The sequence below is a fragment of the Trichosurus vulpecula genome, chromosome 4 (genome assembly GCF_011100635.1).
Source record: "Trichosurus vulpecula isolate mTriVul1 chromosome 4, mTriVul1.pri, whole genome shotgun sequence".
NCBI lineage: Eukaryota > Metazoa > Chordata > Mammalia > Diprotodontia > Phalangeridae > Trichosurus > Trichosurus vulpecula.
Window position 1 is genome coordinate 370,303,205 of NC_050576.1, and position 19,453 is coordinate 370,322,657.

Sequence of the window (19,453 nt, forward strand, 5' to 3'; positions counted from 1 at the left end):
TAAATCCAATTCACTCTCAAGTCTTCACCCTCATGATGCCATTGGTCCTTTTTGAGAATGAAGAATGAGCAAGAACAACACTACAAAGCCCATACCCCAGCAAGATCAAAGAAAGAGGAAAAGAACCCATGTGGACAAAAATATACCCAGCTCTCTTTTTGTAGCAAAGAACTGAAAATAAAGTTGTAATATGTGGTATGTGGTACGTAATACATGAATGTAACTATTAAACTGTAAGAAATGGCAAAAAGGATGAACCCAGAGACCCCAGGAAGGACTTGGGTGAACAGATACTGAATGAAATAAATAGACCAAGGAAAGCAATTTATATAATGATGAGGACACTATAGAATATAACACCTTTGAAAGACTTAAGAACTCTGACTGATGCAATGACTAAACACAACTCCAGAAGAATGATCTTGTTTCCCCCCTGTTGGTTAAGAAGTGATGGACTAGAGGTGTAGAGTGAAACACAGATTTTCAGACACAGTCAGTGTGGGAATTTATTTTGTGTAACTATATTTGTTATAAGGCAGAGCTTTTATGTTTTGTTTGGTTGATGAGAGACAATGATAGTGATGCTTAAAAAAAGGAAAAAAAGGAAGAAAATAGCATCATTAAATTACTAAAAATTTAACAAGAAAGAATAAGGAAATTCAGAAAGGGAAGCAGGGAAGTGCAGGAACTTCTATATTAATTTTGATTTTTTTTTATAAAAACAAGTCTATGTCCTAGAGATTCAGTGTTATATACAATTCTCTTTTTCTTTGAATAGGGAAGTGTTCATATTTATTGATGTTCACTAAATTCATAATGATAACAAAGAGAATTTAAAAACCAAATACAAGTTGGGCACAGGAGATGGTTATACTGAAATTTATTTGAAAAAGCCTTGGGGGAAAAAAGAAAGAAAAAGCCTTGGGGAGTTTACCACTCTGAAAGCCCAACAGTATGATGTGGTAGACAAAAAAAGGATAAAGTTTGATCTTGGGATACATTAATGCAACTATTCCTGTTGTTGTTGTTTGGAAGAGGACCAAAATGACATCATGAGGGTGAAACAACCATAATGTCCCCCAAAAGGGATTTCTTTTGCTCATTTCAATTTAATTCTATCATTTATGCACCTACTGTTTGCAGGGCACAGTGGTAGATGATATAGCTACAAGAGGGGGAAAAACGTGATCAATACACTCACGGAACTTAGACTCAATGTGGGGAGATACAGCATGCACACAGTCGGGTAAGCATAATCCAAGGTAATCTGAGAAGGAAGACGTCACTAACAACTGAAGAGATCATAGAAACCTTTGCGGAGGATATTGTACCTGAGCTAAACCTTGCAGAAAGGCTGAGATGAGGAGGGAATGCTTTCCAGATAGGTGATGGCTTGTGTGAAGTGTATGAATATGAGAGATGGAGTGTTGAGTCTGAGGAACAGCTAGTTGTCCAGCACAGCTAGGCTATAGAGTACATGAAAGGGAATGAGAAATAAGGCTGGAAATATAAGTAGGAAACAGAGAACCTAATGAATATCTTTCTAAGAACCTGCCAAGGATAGAAGGCTGAACTGGAGTCCTCTGATGTCATAAAATATTGTCTTCTTGGCACATTTGGGCCTTAGACACTACAGAGAATAGGAACCCATGAGGCTAACTCCTAGCATCCCAGAATCAAAGTTGAGGCAAATCTAGTCCCATGAGCTATAGGAATCCCTCTGTTGGATATAAAGAGCATGCTAAAAGAAGGTGAAGACTGACCTCTAACTTCATCCATGCATATGCAAGAAATATAGTTTACCTTCCCCTGAATCAGCTTTCCCCCGGAAATTTTTGCCTCCATCCATTATTTTAGAAAGTGGTAAGGATTTTAGGAGGAGTTGAGAGGGTTAGAGCTGAGCTTTACTCAACCATTCAATTTTTTTCTCCCTTTGTTATGTTATTTTATGTCTTAATTAAATGCTTTGCTTTTGGATTTGTGGCATGCATGTCTGGCTAGAGTATTGCACGGGGGGTCAGGGAGACAGTTAGCTGTGATTTAGATAATTTATTACCCAGAACGCTTCATAGTGAGCCCATGAAAAGTAACAACTTATTCCTGAAAAGACCTACACGGACTGATGCAAAGTAAAATCAGCAGAACCAGGAGAACATTGTATACAGTAATAGCAATATTGTAACAATGATCAATTGTATATTCTTGTATTCTCAGCAATACAAAGCTCCAAGACAATTCTGAAAGATTTATGATGAGATACGCTATTCATCCCCAGAGAAAGAACTGAAGCATACTATTTTTTACTTTATTTTTTGTGGGATTTTGGTCTGTTTTCTTTCACAACATGACTAATATGGAAATATGCTTTGCATGACTGCACATGTATAACCTAGATAAAATTGCTTGCCTTCTCAGGGAGGGAGGAGGGGAAGAAGGGAGGGAGAGAATTTCGAACTCAATTTTTAAAAAATGAATGTTGACAATTGTTTTTAAAATGTTATTGGAAAAAATAAAATGTTATTAAAATGAAAAATAAATAAACAAACAAGTGATTCCAGAGCCAGACTATGGGAGAATTGCAAGAAGGAAAAAGGATATGGAGAGGCAGTGTTGTAGATTTAACAATATGCCAATTAGTGCAAGATAGAAAATCTCTCCACATTATTTTTCTCTTACAAATGACCCTCTAAATCTCGGATTCTGCAACATCTCTGCTGGAAGTTTATAGAATGATTCTTTTCTAAAGAATATTGGAATGAACATTGGCCAACTTTTCAAAAAAGCTCTTATGCAAAAACCATTTAAGGCACTTGAAAGATGATGGTGAGTGGTCAGTGTTCTGAGAAAGTAAAATTTGTAATTAGCCTGAAAATAAAAACTAAGAAGCCAGAAGTAAGATGCCTTTCCTCCTGGTGAATGAATAGTCAAGATTCTGTAAGCAAAGTCCCTGAATCTAGGCTGAGGCATCTGGAAGACAAATTAGTCCAAGTTGAATAATGCAAATGGATTTCAAAGTCAGCATATAATAAAAGTTAAGGTCAATTATTTCACAGAAAGGTCACAATGAGAAAGACTGCACTTAAAAGCCAGCATTTAAAAAGAGCAGCATCAGTTTTCTATTATTAAATCTTTAAAATGTTTCAATAGTGACAGAATAATGTGTGTTTAAAAAAAAAAGAAACTCAACATTCCAAGCAAACATCCGGGAATAGTTATCTTGATGGAAACAAAGGCTGATTGGTGGAGTTTTGCCAGAAGCCTAATTTGGTTTCTTACTAATACCAGTGGTCTGTCTCTCAACATGTGCAGATAGTTCTCTTGCAGGAAGCTCTTGCTCAAAACAGATTGTAAATGTAAATTTGGTAGGTTGCAACTACAGGAGGTCTTTTTCCTCTTCTCTTAGACTTTCTTCAATTTTGAGGGGGAATGAGGACCTTGCTGAGTAGGACGTTTCTCATCCTTCTCTATCTCCCTTATAATGGATAGACAAAAGGAAAGAACGATGAGAAGGTTTTTTTTGTTTTTGTTCTTTGTGGGGGGGGGTGGGGGGAGGGAGGTTTGATTGATATCTTTTGTTTTTATATCACAGTCTTTTTGGTATATTCTCCTTTTCACTCCCTATCTATCAATAAGCCTTCCCTAGGAATGTAATTAATGTACTGCATAAGCTACCCTCCTGCAGACTTAAAACTGTATTGTCAGTCAGTCTTTATAAATACAGCTGGGAATTTTAATTAAAATGTAATTCTTGTGACTTTTAGACATTATCTATAATGCTCTTGAACAGTGGTCTGAAGAAAAGCATGAGAGTCTCTAGAGCAAGATGATGTCTCCTTGATTTAGCCTAAAAGACTAAGATAACACCTTGTATTACTTATGGTTGTACAATAAAGAGTTTGCTTTATAATATCATCTTAATGGCTCATTAAAATCCATGGATACTACAAATCTACTTGTTTAGCCAGTAGACATAACATTTCTCTTTACCCACCCCTAATTCACTCCCCTCTACCAAATTAAAATCAGCCAATTAACGGTTCTTACTTCCATGTTTCACCCCTCTCTTTCCCTTTCTTTGTCTATGATATATCTATATCTATTTATCTATCTATATCTATATCTATGTCCATGTCTATATCTATATCTGTATCTGTATCTGTATCTGTATCTGTATCTGTATCTGTATCTATATCTACGAGGGAGATCAAGAGGTACAAACTGGATAATGTATAGAGGCAGCTAAGTGATACAGTACATAGAGTGTCTGATCTGGAGTCAGGAAGACACATCTTCCTGAATTCAAATGGGGCCTCAGACACTTACTAGTTGTGTGATTCTGGGCAAGTCACTTCACCTTGGTTGCCTCAGTTTCTTCATCTGTAAAAGGAGCTGGAGAAGGAAATGGTAAACCATTCCAGTATCTTTGCCGATAGAACCCCAAATGGGATCACAAAGAGTTAGGCATGACTGAAATAACTGAACAACAAATAGAAACAACTAGTTGGTTCAATGGATAGAGAGCTGGACCTGAGTTCAAATCCAGCCTTAAACACTCATTAGCCATAGCACCTACCTCCCAGGGCTTTTGTGAGGATAAAATATATTAATATTTGTAAAGCATTTTGCCAAACCTTAGAGAGCTATATAATTGCTAGTTGATGATGATGATGTTGTCAATCCAGGATTCTGAACCACCCCACAGTGGGGTGGAGACTTAGGAAACTCAATCTGGGTACACCCATACCTGGCTCCTCAATTTTCGTATATATGAAGTCAGGTGAAAATGGCTACAAAAGGCGGGCTTGAAAGGAAGACAGAGAGAGAGGCTTATTGTGGAAACCGACCAGAGGCTTTGCTTTGGTGACAGTGGTGAGGAAAGTATGAGCTGACTGTGTGTTTGCACATGGTTAGTAACCCTAGTGTTAGAGGCTCCCTCCTGATACAAAGAGCAGGAGGACATTTTGGGAACTTCTCATTTCTCTGACTCATTGTTCCCATTCATGTGATTTGGGGGGGAGAGAGGGTAGTCACTTGATTTGGGGGGGCCTCAGTTCCTCTGCCTACAAGGTAAGATTAGATTAGATGATTTCTAAGTTTCCTTCCAGTTCTAAATCTAAGAACCTATGAAATTGTGTCTAGGAGTTTGAAAACAGTCTGAACAACTAGTAGGATTCGGGGAGGGGGGTATTTATTTTTTTAGGATTCGTGGGCAAAAGGATCACAATAACAGGCACTTGATGTTTTCTCTTTGTTTCAGCAGATGTGCTGCTATATTGGGAGGGGATAGGGCAAAAGAGCTGATTAATATTCTTCTTCTTTTAAGTATACAGCCTCAACTGTTGATCTTCTCTGGGTCCATGACCAGTCAATCCATTAACAAGTAGTATTTATTAATTTTTAACTCCTCTACACTGTGCTAAGCTCACCAAAATTTAGAACAGGTGGTGGGACCTTTAAATATGCTATAGGAATATCTGAAATTAAGGTTTCAACCATTCTTCACATCTAAAGCAACTGAGGATAAAGATGAATGAGATGATAATTTCAGAATATGACTATAAATTAGTAGAACTTAAGAGAACATTTTACTTTCATTCAAAGACACCAGAGAGTAGAACCCATACTTGACATTTTGGAAAACCCTCCATAAAAATAAAAAATCTTCAAGACTGAAGTTGATGGAGTTCTAGGGAACTGAGAATCTGATGGTTAATTATTGAATCCACAATCAAACTCTAACGATAATCATCAAAAAGTCTTTGTGTTGATTTAGATATATTTTCAAGCTGAGCATATATTAGAGTAAAGATAATCTCCACTCCCTTATCCGTTTGCATGAGAACAGCTGGATAAATGATAACAAGAAAATTTCCAGAAAGATGGCAGAGTGAAAGCTTACCAGGTAACCAGGTTCCTTATGTCCCAATTCCGCTTCTAAGAAAAGTGTGGGAAGCCAAGAGAAACTCTGAAAAGAAGCAAAATTTTCTTGAGATTCTTACAGCATGGTCCACTAGAAAGAATAATAGATTCAGAGTCAAAGGAACTGGATTTGGATCCCATGTTTCCATTGAACTAACATGAAAAGTGAGTGAGAGAAGATAGCAGTAGTAGGGGAAGGGGAGTAAATATGAGAGCAGATTGGTTGGTTGTCTTTCACTCTCAGTGAGGTCCAAAATGACACCTCTATGCTGGGGTAAAAGTAGGGTGTATCTGACTGTAGCTGATCAAACGGTCCAAGCTCAAGAGGCTCTACCCAGGTTCTGCTGCAGGTTGGGCACAAATAGTTCATATCGACATTTCCAATGGAGATATCTCTAAATTTGCACATCTCACATTTCTTTTGAGCTGCTGCAATTCTGCTTTGCACAGCACCTTCTTTGATGCAGCACACCATACTGGTGTGCCAGTGTCTCCCACGTCTCAATCAATTCCGATGGTTCCATGTATGGATGGTGTACTGCTGGCTAGTAGAGAACCTCTGTTTTCTTGTTGTTAATTGTTAGGCCAAAATCAGAACAAGCAGCAGAGAATCAATTCATACTTTTGTAAGGGCAAAATGGAACTTTTTGTTGTCTTTTGTTTTGTTTTGGAGTGCTTCTCAACTCTAAGGCTGATTAAGTGCCTTTGATTGAGTCTTGCCTTTGTTTGTAGGAAGGCCCACACCCTTTTGCCACTAGAGCTGTGAAACACTCAAGAGGTGTGAAGCTCTCTGACCCTGAAAAAGGGTATATATACTCTGAGGTTAGCATTTTGTGTGGGGCTCACTCATTGGAACAGTGTTGATGTGGAGACTCTGGGTAGCCATTAAGGAGCCCCCCTGGCTTTGAAAAACTCACATGTGGGTGCTTATCTCCAGAGAGTTACCAGAGTAATTATGCATGTAATGTCTTGGACAGAGAGCTAGAAGCCTGTCTGCTGATTTGTGTTATTTTGCTCTGTTTATATAATTTCTGCTTGTAACTTCTGTTTGCGTTTTCTCTGAAGTTCAGGGTGCTGAAGTTTTCCCCTGGATGAAGTGAATGATACATGTATTTTGATTAAAGTGAGATTATAAACCTGTTAAAGTTACTTTCCTTAGAAAAGCAAATCAAAGAATCTGTGCTAGCAGCCCTCCTGTGTGCTGGTGTTATTGGCCTTACACAGCCACAGTAGCAGCAAGCAGCCTTGTTGTTACAGCTTTGTTGCATCTCAGCCTTAGAGAGGTATCGAGTACACAATCATCTGTGAACAAAAAGTCATGTACCAACTCTCTGTCCAACTATAGTCTTGGCTTGTAAATTTTTCAGGTTAAATAATTTACAATCAATGTGCAGCTGACCTTGACGCCATTTTCATCCACCTTGAAGGCATCTAAAACCATTGCTGAAAACATCATGCTAAAAAGCATGGAAGCAAGCACGCAGCCCTGCCTTACCCTATTGGTGACTGGACCCATGCAAGCATGCTGTCTAACATACAATATTGATAAATTTCACTGGGCAGGCAAATTTTGCCATAATTTTCCACAAGCCCTCGCAGCTGACAGTATAAAAGGCCTTGGTCAGATCAACAGCAAATGTTGTTTACTGACTTCTGTTCTGCTCCAGGTATCTCTCCTGGAGTTGTCAGATGGTAAACGCCATTTCTACCATTCTTTTGCCATTCCTGAAGCCACACTGGCTCTCGGGTTGATGACCATCTTCCAGGTCAAGGATCAAGCCCATTAAGGAGGACTCTGGCAAGAATCTTGCCGGCAATGACTAAGAGAGAAACCCTCCTCCCTCCCCCCCATCCCCACTTCCCCCATGCCTGCCCCTGTGATTGAGAGCAGATTAAAGAAGTAATGTTTGAAAAGTTGCTCAGTCAGAGCCGGGGCAGAAAAAAACATGAGAAAAGGCTTTTTGGCTCAATGATTCCAGATTGGTCAGACAGAACTGATATTATTGGCCTAGAGACCCACTAACAGCTATTGGAGAAAGCTAAAAAGGCTTTACGTTAGGACTTGTTGCTCTCTGGTGACACCTCTGGCTTGAGAAGGAAGTGCAGAGGATTTTGCATCTGCTTTGATATCCTGGGGATAGAACCTGTGTTGAGGTGAGCTCCATTCTGGTTGGATAGCACAGCATCCAGGTGAGTGAATAACTGTCTGGGATGGTCTATATTACCCCTGAGACAGTTTGATGAGCTTTGCAGTTCTCTAGATGAAATAGAACTTCCATTCACAATAAAAGCTAACATTTTCTAAACATTTAAGGGTGAAGGTTAATTGAAAGAATTTATAAAGGTTGTGTTTGAGTAGAGAAGAGAATTTCTCTAACTGAAGAGAGGTGAAGATGAATAGTCTAGGAGTGGGCAGAGAAGCAATTTTGTGTTGCTGAATAAAAAAGGAACATTGAAGCCCGTAATCTAGAGTTGTGAGTGCCTTAAAGCACTTAAGTTTTCCTCCTTCATGTAACCATGACAGGCTTCCATAAGTGTGTGCCAATTCTTTACTTAAGCTATTGAGTGTGCTGGTGGGATAGTGTGTTTCAGGTTTATTATATATGTATAGTGATATATTTATGTATTTATTTAATAGATTAGTACTCCTAATAGTACTTCTTTTGCTTTGCCAAGTAAATGATTGTGTTTAATAGCCAAAAGTGTCCTTATTGTGAGTGCTTGTTGTTCAGTCATGTCTAGCTCTTTGTGACCCCATTTGAGGGGTTTTTTTTGACAAAGATGCTGGAGTGGTTTGCCATTTTCCACTCATTATACAGATGAGGAAACTGAGGCAAAGAAGGTCAAGTTACTTGCCCAGGGTCACACAGCTAGTAAGTGTCTGAGGCTAGATTTGAACTCGTGATTCCAGGCCCAGGGCTCTATCCCCTGCACTACCTAACTGCCCCAGTAGTTGGTTATATAGATAGGAAACATTGAAAGGGGAATGAAGAACAAGAGTAGTGAATAGAGAAAATGTATTTTCCCTTAAAAGGGTTACCCCTAGGATCCTGAGAGTTTTAATATAACCATGTGATAGTAATCTGTCTCTGGGAACTGAGATTTGCTTGTATGAGAGCAGACTAGAGGACTAAGTCAAACCCAGAGAAAGAGTGTGCCTAACACATCTAGGTAAGTGTGAAGTGCCCAAGTACTACCTATTGTGAGAGTGGACTATATCCCACCATAGCGACTCATTTATCTTGTTACGTTGTGGAGTAACTGAAATAGACCACAGACTACTCACTCCATTCCTATTATTATAAATATCAATCATGAGATAGACATGTCTGGGCCCACTTTGTGAGAATGAGGAGTGCAGGGGTCCTTTGATCAGAGCAGATTGATAACAAGAGGAGGATGCCCCAGGAGTAGAAAACCACCAACAAAAAGGTGAAACCCAAGCCCTGGCCTGGCATGCCAGAAGATAATGGCTGTGAGGGAAACAGAGCCATGGTGAAATATAAAATACCTACTTGGCAATCCCACAAAATGCCTTTAGTTTAGAAGTTAAAGTATTCAAGTTATTACTGCCATTTGTTTAAGTTCTGCTGTTGTTCAGTCATATCCGACTTCATGACCCTGTTGTCCACGGGCTTGTCTTGCAAAGAGGCTGGAGTGGTTTGCTGTTTTCTTCCCTGGTGGATTAAGACAAACAGAGGTTAAGTGACTTGTCCAGAGTCACACAGCTGGTAAGTATCTGAGACCAGATTTGAACTCTGATCTTCCTGACTCCAGGCCCAGAGCTCTATCCACTGAACCACCTAGCTGTCTCCCTTGTTTAAGTTTGATTCTGTCAAATACACACTTGTGAGTGTACTGTTTAGCATTTCTTTTTTCTGAAATAAATTTATTTTTAGTTTGCAACATTCAGTTCCACCAGCTTCTGAGTTCCAAATTTTCTCCCCTCCCTCCTTTCCTTTTTCACCCTTCCCCCCTCCCCAAGATGGCATGGAATCCCATATAGGCTCTACACATATGTTCACATTAAACATATTTTCACATTAATCATGTTGCAAAGAAGAATTAGAACCAATGGGATGAACTATGAGAAAGAAGAAACAAAACAAAAGAGAGAGAGAGAGCAAATAGTCTGCTTCCATCTACCTTTAGCGTTTCTTTTATTGTAAGAAATAAATACCCCTCTCCATGCCTGATTTGCATTGTAGATTGAGTATTTTTCTATTCCTTTTTTGGGGGAGACCTTAAATATAAAACCAGATATTCTGTGTAAATAAATTGGCATTGAGGTCAAGGTTAATGAACTGAATAGTATGAGGAAATTGCCTTAAATGCCAATTAGAGGAAAGGCTCACCAAGAGAAAGGCAGCTAGGTGATGCAGTAGACAGAGTGCTGGGCCTGGAGTCAGGAAGATTCATCTCATGTTCATGAGTTCAAATCTGGCTTCAGGCACTTACTAGCCATGTGACCCTGGGCAAGTCACTTAGCCCTATTTGCCTCAGTTTCCTCATCTATAAAATAAAGTGGAAAAGGAAATGGCAAACCACTCCAGCACCTTTGCCAAGAAAATCCCAAATAGGGTTAAGAAGAGTCTGACACAACTGAAAACAACTAAACAGCAGCAACAACCCCACCAAGACCAAAGTCAGTTGGACTACATGCAAAGGTCTTGAGCAGAGGGGTCCCTTATTGACAAAGAATTGGGCAGTGTCCCCTTGGGGGTGGCAATGCTAACTACTATTAGAATTGGAATAATAGATACTTTTTAATTGTGATTAACTAAATGTTGCCTTATGGGAAGAACCACTGGAGGTTAATTTTTTTAAATGCCATATTTTTTTTAAATTACTAATTGATAATTATGATAGCTGGGAGTTTTAAATTACATTAGATTAGCAAAGTGTTTTATAGACATTATCGCATTCCTTCCTTAAAACTGGCTTGTGAGGTAAGCATTAAAGGTATTTTTATTCTAGTTTTAAAGAAGAGAAAACTGAGACACAGAGACAAGGAGGATCACAGTTAATAAATAACAGTGACGTGATTTGAACCCAGATTTCCTCTGACTCAAAGTCCAGCATGCTTTATGAGACCATGCTGACTCTCAGTAGTATAACTTGTCGAGAGAGAGAGAGAGAGAGAGAGAGAGAGAGAGAGAGAGAGAGAGAGTGGGGGGAAGGAAGGAGTAAGAAAAAATGTAGAAATAATGAAAAAGAGTAGGAAGTGGTGACTATCCCCAGGAGAAGCCTCTATCTTTGCCAAAGAGAGAAGGGGAGGGATAAATTGTAAACATAGATATGGAGCAAAAAATATGGGAATTTTATTTGATGCTCTTCTGTTTAGTTTGGCTTAAGAATAGAAATAGTAAAGTAAGAATCTGCATTCCTTTTTGCAAAAGTCAATAATTTAATGAAGCAGAAGGTCAGTCAAGTTCAATACTTGTGACATTGAACATAAGTGGATTAAATGTCCCGTTGAGAAGAAAAAATAGTTGTAGAATGGATTAACAAACTAAAGTCAATAATATGTTTTGTACAGGATACACATAAAATGCAAAATGAGTCTCAGAAAGTTATGGTGAAAAGATGGAATGAAACTGATCATGCTATATCTAGTAAAAAAATCTGAAGTTGCATTTATGGTATTTGATAAATTCAAGTTCAGATCAGAAGGTAGTAAAAGAGATGAACAAGGAAATTATCTCTTAGCTAAAAGTACCAATAAAAATGAGAACATATTAATTTGGAATATTTAAGTACTTACTAATGTCAACTAAATGTATAAAGGAAAACTTCAATTTTGTAGGAAGAAAAACATAAAATTTAATTTCTCTAAAGAATCTCAGCACCCTGCTTTGAAAATATAAGTCAAACAAAGATAAGTAATAGTTTGAGATAGAATGAATTTATTATTGTTGTTAGTAATGACACATTTATATAGTGATTCGGTTTAACAGACATGGAATGAATCTCTACAAATCCAACTCTGATTTCTTTCTTTTTTTTTTTAGTTTTTTTTTGGGGGGGGGCAGGGCAATTGGGGTTAAGTGACTTGTCCAAGGTCACACAGCTAGTAAATGTGTCAAGTGTCCGATTTGAACTCAGGTCCTCCTGACTCCAGGGCTGGTGCTCTACTCACTGTGCCACCTAGCTGCCCCAACTCTGATTTCTTATGATGTGTCTAGGTTACTCCAGGTTTTTGAAGTTTATGCACTAGAGCACAAATTCTGAATATACTGAGAAGGCTTATAGGCTCGTCCCAGCCACAGAAAAACCAACCTAGCTAAATATAGAGATTATTATCAATAGGCTAATTACTTGGTAATGAATTATTTGGCTGTTGCAAACTATGAAACAAAGAAAAATACAAAATGGCTTTCAATCCTCTGTGGCTCTGAATCCAGATTAGCTTAAACGTCTCCATTTTGGTAAACTATTCTCCATTGGACTTGAAGTGAAAGAGCATATAAACCTGTTTTCTCCCTTGTTTCAGCAACTACATTTTTCTATAGTGAATATACATTGTCCCATTTTTTCTATGCTTAGGAAGATATTGCCCATGAACACTGTGATATTTACCTGTTCTCTTAATTATGCTCATTAAAAATTATAGCACTTTGGCCCACCATAGAGACATTCTTTGAAAAGTGTGATTGTTTCCCAGCTGTTTTAATAAATTCTGAGTCACTTGACCTACTAAACAAAGACTAGTCATCATTCTACAGGGCTGGTAAGAACCACTTAGGTTTTATGTCCTCTATAAACGTCAACTTAGAGGTTACTACTTTAAATGTGAGATCCTGGTCTCATGACCAAATAGATATACTTATTAATGGAGGAACTGAATTATATTAATATTGATATTTTCACTATAAAAGAAACAGAAGTCAGAAAGAAGTCATACCCAATGGAAGGAAGGCTCAGAGGTTCTCCTTAGAGAGGTAAATAAAAATACTGACAGAGTTGGTTTTATTTATGTATAGAAGCAACAACAAACACCATTTCTTGGGGCATCTTGTCATTTTATACTGCAGAGCTTAGTATCTGTAAAGAAACAACCATGAAAATAATTGCAGTTTATTGTTGTGTAGGATGAAAAAGAACTTGGTAAAACCACTCAAATTAAACCAGTGTATAGTTTGATACACAGTAACTTCAATGCAAAAGTGAGACTGGGTAAGGTAGCAAAAATATGTTGGAAAATAGGCCTTCATCCCTTCACACTCCAGAGCCAACATAGGTCAAGTTTGGACCAAGACCGTGAAGAAAATGGTGCAAGTCATCATCGAAAAGTCCACCTGCCTGGGCAATGACTTCCACACCAACCAGGGCATATGCTAGGAGATCGCCGTCATCCCCAGTTAATTTGCAACAGACAAATAATTCATTACCAAATAATCAGCCTATTGGTAATAATCTTCTCTATATTTAGCTAGGCTGGTCTTTGGAAAGAGTATACATCCCTAGCTCCGCAACAAGATAGCGGGATTTGTTACTCATCTGTTTAAGTGGATCCAGAGAGGTCCTGCAAGATGTATCTGCATCAAACTTCAGAAAGAAGAAAGAGAAAGGAGGGATAACTATGTTCCTGAGGTCTCTGCTTTGGATCAGGAAATAGTTGAAGTGGACTTTGACACCAAAGAAATGTTGAAACTCCTGGACTTTGGCAGTTTGTCCAACCTGCAAGTTACCCAGCCTACAGTTGGGATGAACTTCAAAACACCAAGAGGAGCTGTTCAATATTTACTTTTGCCTTCTTTCCAATAAACATGGGAATGCCCCCCCCAAAAAAATAGACCTTTAAAATATCATAAGTAAATAAATATTGTAAGCAGAAAGTAAAGTGGTAAAAGACTCGCAGACTACATAAAAAGCTTACACCTAGGCATCATGAATACTTTGAGAAAACAAATTATAAGATATTAGACATGGTGAATACCAAATGATATACAAACAATGAAATCAATTATATTTACAATAGCTTATTGTGATATGGGAGTCATTTCTGAATCAGTTGACTCCACATATATCACTGACTCGGTAGAACAACGATAAAAATTAGTTTTTTTAAAAACTTAGAAAAATGAGAAAAAGATATGGCATTCAATTAAGACAATTCCAATCTGACCTACTATAAAAAACTCGTGATACCAAAAAAATGAAAACTTGGTAGAGGAAAAGACATTGACGACAACTGTAGTCATTTCATATAGAAATTTAACCCATGTTAATTGATTGCTATAATGAGGAGGCTAAAAGATCCTGAAAATTGTCTTAGCAAATACTTGACTTATTTTCCAAAGAGATAGATATGGTAGTCTAGGCAGTACTAATTTAGAATATGAACTAAAATCTTAAGAATGGTGCAAGATATAAACAATATTGCCTCTAAAACAGCAAGAAGCACTGAAGTAGAAAATCATTTTAAAGACTTTTGTAAAGTCATGCCAGACATTTAAGGATGAAACTGGAAGACAATAAAAAGATGAAAGATACTATGAAATACAATCCTTGCCTCCCCTACCCCCACCTCTACCTCTCCCACACTCCATGTAAGTTAAGCTATTTCTTTTTTTTTCTTTTTAAAGGCAATGAAAAAAAAGGCAATGAAGTAATCACAAAGTCTTGGCCTGTAGCTTCTTTCTGGTCTCAGGGCAAATTAACTGATTTCCTGGTCAAGGGGATAAAAGAGGTCAGCTCACACGGAAACAGACCCTTAAGATTAGGCAGATGTCCTAAAATTGCTCAAATCACCACACTCTACTCAACAGATGTGTTTCAGTCTGGATACCAGGATGCTGGTGTCTACCCAAACTAAGTGCTATGTCTTTGATGAGTATCCTTTCTGTTAAGGGTAAATAAACATACATTTGTTAACTGTTGTATGACCTATAATTTTCTGGTTCAAATATTGGACCAGTAGACCAGCCTGAGTCAGAGCCATGTTATAACATATGGAAAATATCTGCAAATATTTTTCTAATAAATGTTTTTCACCATTGAAGACAGTAGAGTCATCATTTTTTTTTGTCTTTAGCATCACCGTCCCATACATGCTTATCAAGGAAATAGAAATGATGCTAAAGAATTCAAAGTTGGGAAGAACAACTGGACTTCATTAAGTGTAGAGCTAGAGAAGGCCTTTCTACTTCAGAACTATGATCAATGCCATAATCAATCTTGACTTCAGAAGACTAAGAATAAAGCACGCTTCCTACCTCTTGGCAAAGAAACAATGGCCTAGAAATGCAGACTAAGACATTCTCACATATTGCCAGTATGTGGATTTGTTTTACCTAACTATCTTTATTTGTTACAAAGGAAGGCTTCCATGTTAGGTGGAAGGAGGGTTGTTGGGGGGGCAAGGGAGAAAGAAGGGTACTTAATGTAGTAATGATAGAAATGCAAAAAAAAAAAGGAAGAAGAGGAGGAGGAAGGGAAAGGGGAAGGGAAAGGGGAAAGCAAAGACTAATGAAGCATTTAAAATACCCAAAAGGAATTAGAAAGAAGTTCAGAAGGGGACAATTTTGTTGCTACCTTGATAATTTAAAGTACATATTTCTACAACAAATTACATAACAGAAGTTCATAATTTCATATATGATCCTTCCTTTTCATCCTTTATTTATTGACATGTATGTGTTTGTTGACGATTAAGTTCATAATAAAGGGGAAAAAATTAAAATTCAGGATGCTTCCCAACACATAAAATGGACCCCCTGTGGCAAACTCATGGAAGGGCTGGGGCAAGAGTTGCATAGAGTGGGCAGTATGTATGGATTACTATCTGACTCATTGGAGGGAATGTTCCTCATAGGAAGACCCTACTTGATTGTCTTCTCCCTTTAACTTCTCTCTCTGCCAACGGCCTTCCCAGATCCCAACTCAATCACTCAAAAAGGAGACGGAGGAGAAGAGAGAAGAGATCCCAGTGCTGACCATTCAGGGAAACAGAGACAAATGTGAAGAGTTTTGACAAACGTGTAGAGGGAGAGATTGCTCTCCTGGGGGTGGGAGAAATGGGAGGAGACTGGAAGGTAGAAATTAAGGGAATGATTCATTTTGGAGGAAGCACCTTCTGAGTTAGTACTTGAAGGAATTAATCAATCAATCAACACGCATTTGAGGGAAGGACATCCACAGACAAGGATTGGGTAGTTCATTCCAGGAATGGGGAAATCAAATAAGCAAAGGAATGGAAACAGATGGAGAGAGCCAGAACTCTGGAAGAAAATAATTAACTTTGCCTATAGCACATAATACATAAAGAGGAACAGTATGTGATAAGACTGGAAGATAGTAGAACTGGAAACAACCTCAATGTTGAATGACTGGGGAATAGCTTATATATTATGATATATTCATATAATGAAATATTACTGTGCTATTAAAAATGACCACACTAAAGAATACAAATAAATGTAGAAATGGATACTAAACATAGACATATAAAGTGAGACAGAAAGGTGTTAGAACTAGACAAAAAACAGACACATTGACTCTAACTATAGAAAAAATATCATTAAGAAACCTAAAGGACCACAGAGCAAATGCTATATAAACTGTTAGTTTTTCTCTGGTCAAAACATAAGTAGCTTAAATTTTCTAATTTGGGAAGGAGTTTTTCTTCATTTTGTTTCTTTAATTGTTGATGCCTATTTGATTATTTTTAATTATTATTATTAAATTTATAATATAATTATTTTTAATTTACTATAAAGTCATTCTACTACTTATAAGCTTAAGGGTAGGATATATATAGATAATCAAAAATGGAATTTGAGCATTACATATGAGATTAGGGGGTAGTATTTGAAGTTAATAACAAAATAATGAAGACCTTAAAATCAAAGTAGCAATATTCTTGACTTTCTCTCGAGCTTCTTCATGGAATTTTAATTCCTTATGTTTTATCATAATGAAGCAAAATTAAAAGAACACTATTATTTTTGTCATAAAACTTGAGTTTGGGTCATCAGTCAGTTGATGAAGTATTTATGAATTGCCTTTCATGTGCTAGGCACTCTGCTAAGAGCTGGGGATACAAAGAAAGGCAAAAACGTGGTCTCTGTCCTGAAAGAGCTCACACCCTAGTGAAGGAGACATTATGCAAAAGAAAAACTATGTATACACAAAATATACATAGGGTAAGTTAGGGGCAATCTCAGAGAAAAAGCTGTTGGTGGTTGTGGTGGTGGTGGTGGTTCCTTTGTTCTGAATCTAGCATTAAGGGGAAAGATTTCTTGCAGAAGTGGCATTTGAGCTGAATCTTGAAGCAACCCAGGGAAATAAGGAGGCAAAGGTGAGGAGGGGAGGCCCTCCAGGCACGTGGAACAGCCAGTAAAGGCATGGAGTAATTAGATGGAGTGTTGTGTGTGAGGAACAAGTGTAAGAATACTGGAAAGGCAGGAAGGGGCCAGATCACGAAGGGTATTAAAAGCCAAACAGAGGAATCATATCAATGAGTTTTAGAATTAGAAAGAGTCCTTAGAGATCATTTTGTCCCATCTCATCTTATTTTACAGATAAGCAATCAGGTTGAGAGAACTCCCAGATTGAAAGCTCTTAACTAATAAGAACAAAGGAAATTTTCTATTATATTCTGTCAACAAGACCATTCCATTTAACAATTTCATAAGCACTGAAATAGATGGGAGTGGGGTGGGGAAAATCAGAAGGAAGGAGAGAAAGAAGAGTTAGAAAAGGAAAAAGAATCCTTACTATTAAGGAATTCATCAATGAACATATGTACACAGTACAGAAGTTCACAAAATATGCATAAGAACAGTAACAAATGTACATATGTTAACACACAAAACCCTCAAATGAATGATAATAGTGTACTCTCTTTTGAGTGCAAGCATGATAATATTGGCTTATCCTCAAAAGGGCATGAATCTCCTAGTCAGGAGAATGGTAGACACATAAAATAACCAAATCACATAATATTTTATGGTATGGGGAGAACAATTTTGGCTTGAGGAGGAGTTGTTCCAGTCCTGTGTGTTCCCTGGTCACATTGTTTGTTCTTCATTTTAAAAAAGGACCAATGGCATCATGGTTGATGTCTTGACTTGTACATGTATTGGCTTTAAGTGAGGCAGAGCTGCATAGTCATCCATCTCACTCTCTCTTCCAGAGTCATCTAAGTCCCGTGGCAAGACAAAAATCAGGAAAACTGGCGATGGCCTGGGATGCAGTAGATGACCTTGGTGTCTTTAACGTCTGACCTAGCTCTAGGTGTTCCACAGTACCTGCTTCAGCTGCCTTCATGGCTGTTGGAACGAATAGTTCTCATACACCCATTCTGCTAGAGGAAGTCTTCACATGTTTGGGACAGACATCTCTCTAATTCCCTGATGGTTTTGAGGCCTATTTGTTACCCATAAGCTGGTTTAGCTTGTCTGCTAAGACTGCTTTACCAGAGTGTGGCCACTGTACTAGCTACAACTTCTTGGTGGACACCAAAGGTGATGAGCAGCCCTGAAGGAGGCTCAGCAGGACCTCACATGTTCGGTGCTGGTCCTCCCTGAATACCTCATGAGCTCCTCTGGTCATATATGTTCTCTTTATATATCCCCTCCCCCAACTGGTGTTGTGGTAAGTAACCTATATTTCTCTATATGGGGGGCCAGGAATCTTTCTTTTCACTATGTTGTTATATCAAATATGTTTTGCTTTCAGCTAATGTGTCCTTTCTGTAGGTTTAATTCATCCATCATCTATATGCAGATGATTGCCACATCTACCTGTATAATCCTATTGTTTCTCTTGAACTCAGGACAACCCACAAAGTGTCTTGAACCTAGGGCACCTTTCTGGGGTCCTGTATATAAGGAACCATGGGAGCTTCAATAACCAAAAAGATCCTTAGTAAACATTTAGTTTCAACCCCTCTCTTCACAAATGAGGAAACCGAAATCCAAAGCCCAAAATAAAATAGAAAAAGCTGGTAGACCCCTACTCATGTAGTGAAGTTGCATCATAGCTAAGGACAAGCAGATAGATAGATGGTAGCAGGAAGAATCTTGCAGGGCATAGTGACCCATGTCTGTGATCCCAGCTACCAAAAATGCTGAGACTAGTGGATCACTTGAGCTTGGGAATTCTGAGCTACAGTGGGATATCTGACTAGTTGCCTACACTAAATTTGCCATTAATGTGGTGGAGGCCCTAGCAGTGGGGATCACCAGGCTGCCTAAGGAAAGGCAAAAGACCCAGGTTGAAAAGCAAGCGGATGAAAGGTCTTATGCTGATTACTAATGGTATCGAGCCCTTGAGTAGCTGTTCTACTTCCAGCTTTTTTCTTTAAAATTTTTAAAGTAAAATGGAAAGCATCAGAAGCTAGGGAGAGATAAATAGAAAAAAGCGACAATGATGACATAATCCAAGGTCATCAGCAGTTTGGCATTGTCAGAAGTATGAGTTGACCAAGGTCCAAAACTAATGAGTGGCAAAGCCAAAACTAGAAAACACATCTCTTGAACTTCTAGTCCATGCACTTCCTACAAGATCAGGGATTCTTAACATTTTT

General features: G+C 38.1%; 1 pseudogene; it reads left to right on the plus strand.

Annotated features, from left to right (window-relative positions):
• The first annotated feature begins 1,232 nt into the window (after window positions 1-1,232).
• On the plus strand, window positions 1,233-13,686 carry LOC118847273 (annotated as a pseudogene).
• The last annotated feature ends 5,767 nt before the right edge of the window (window positions 13,687-19,453 follow it).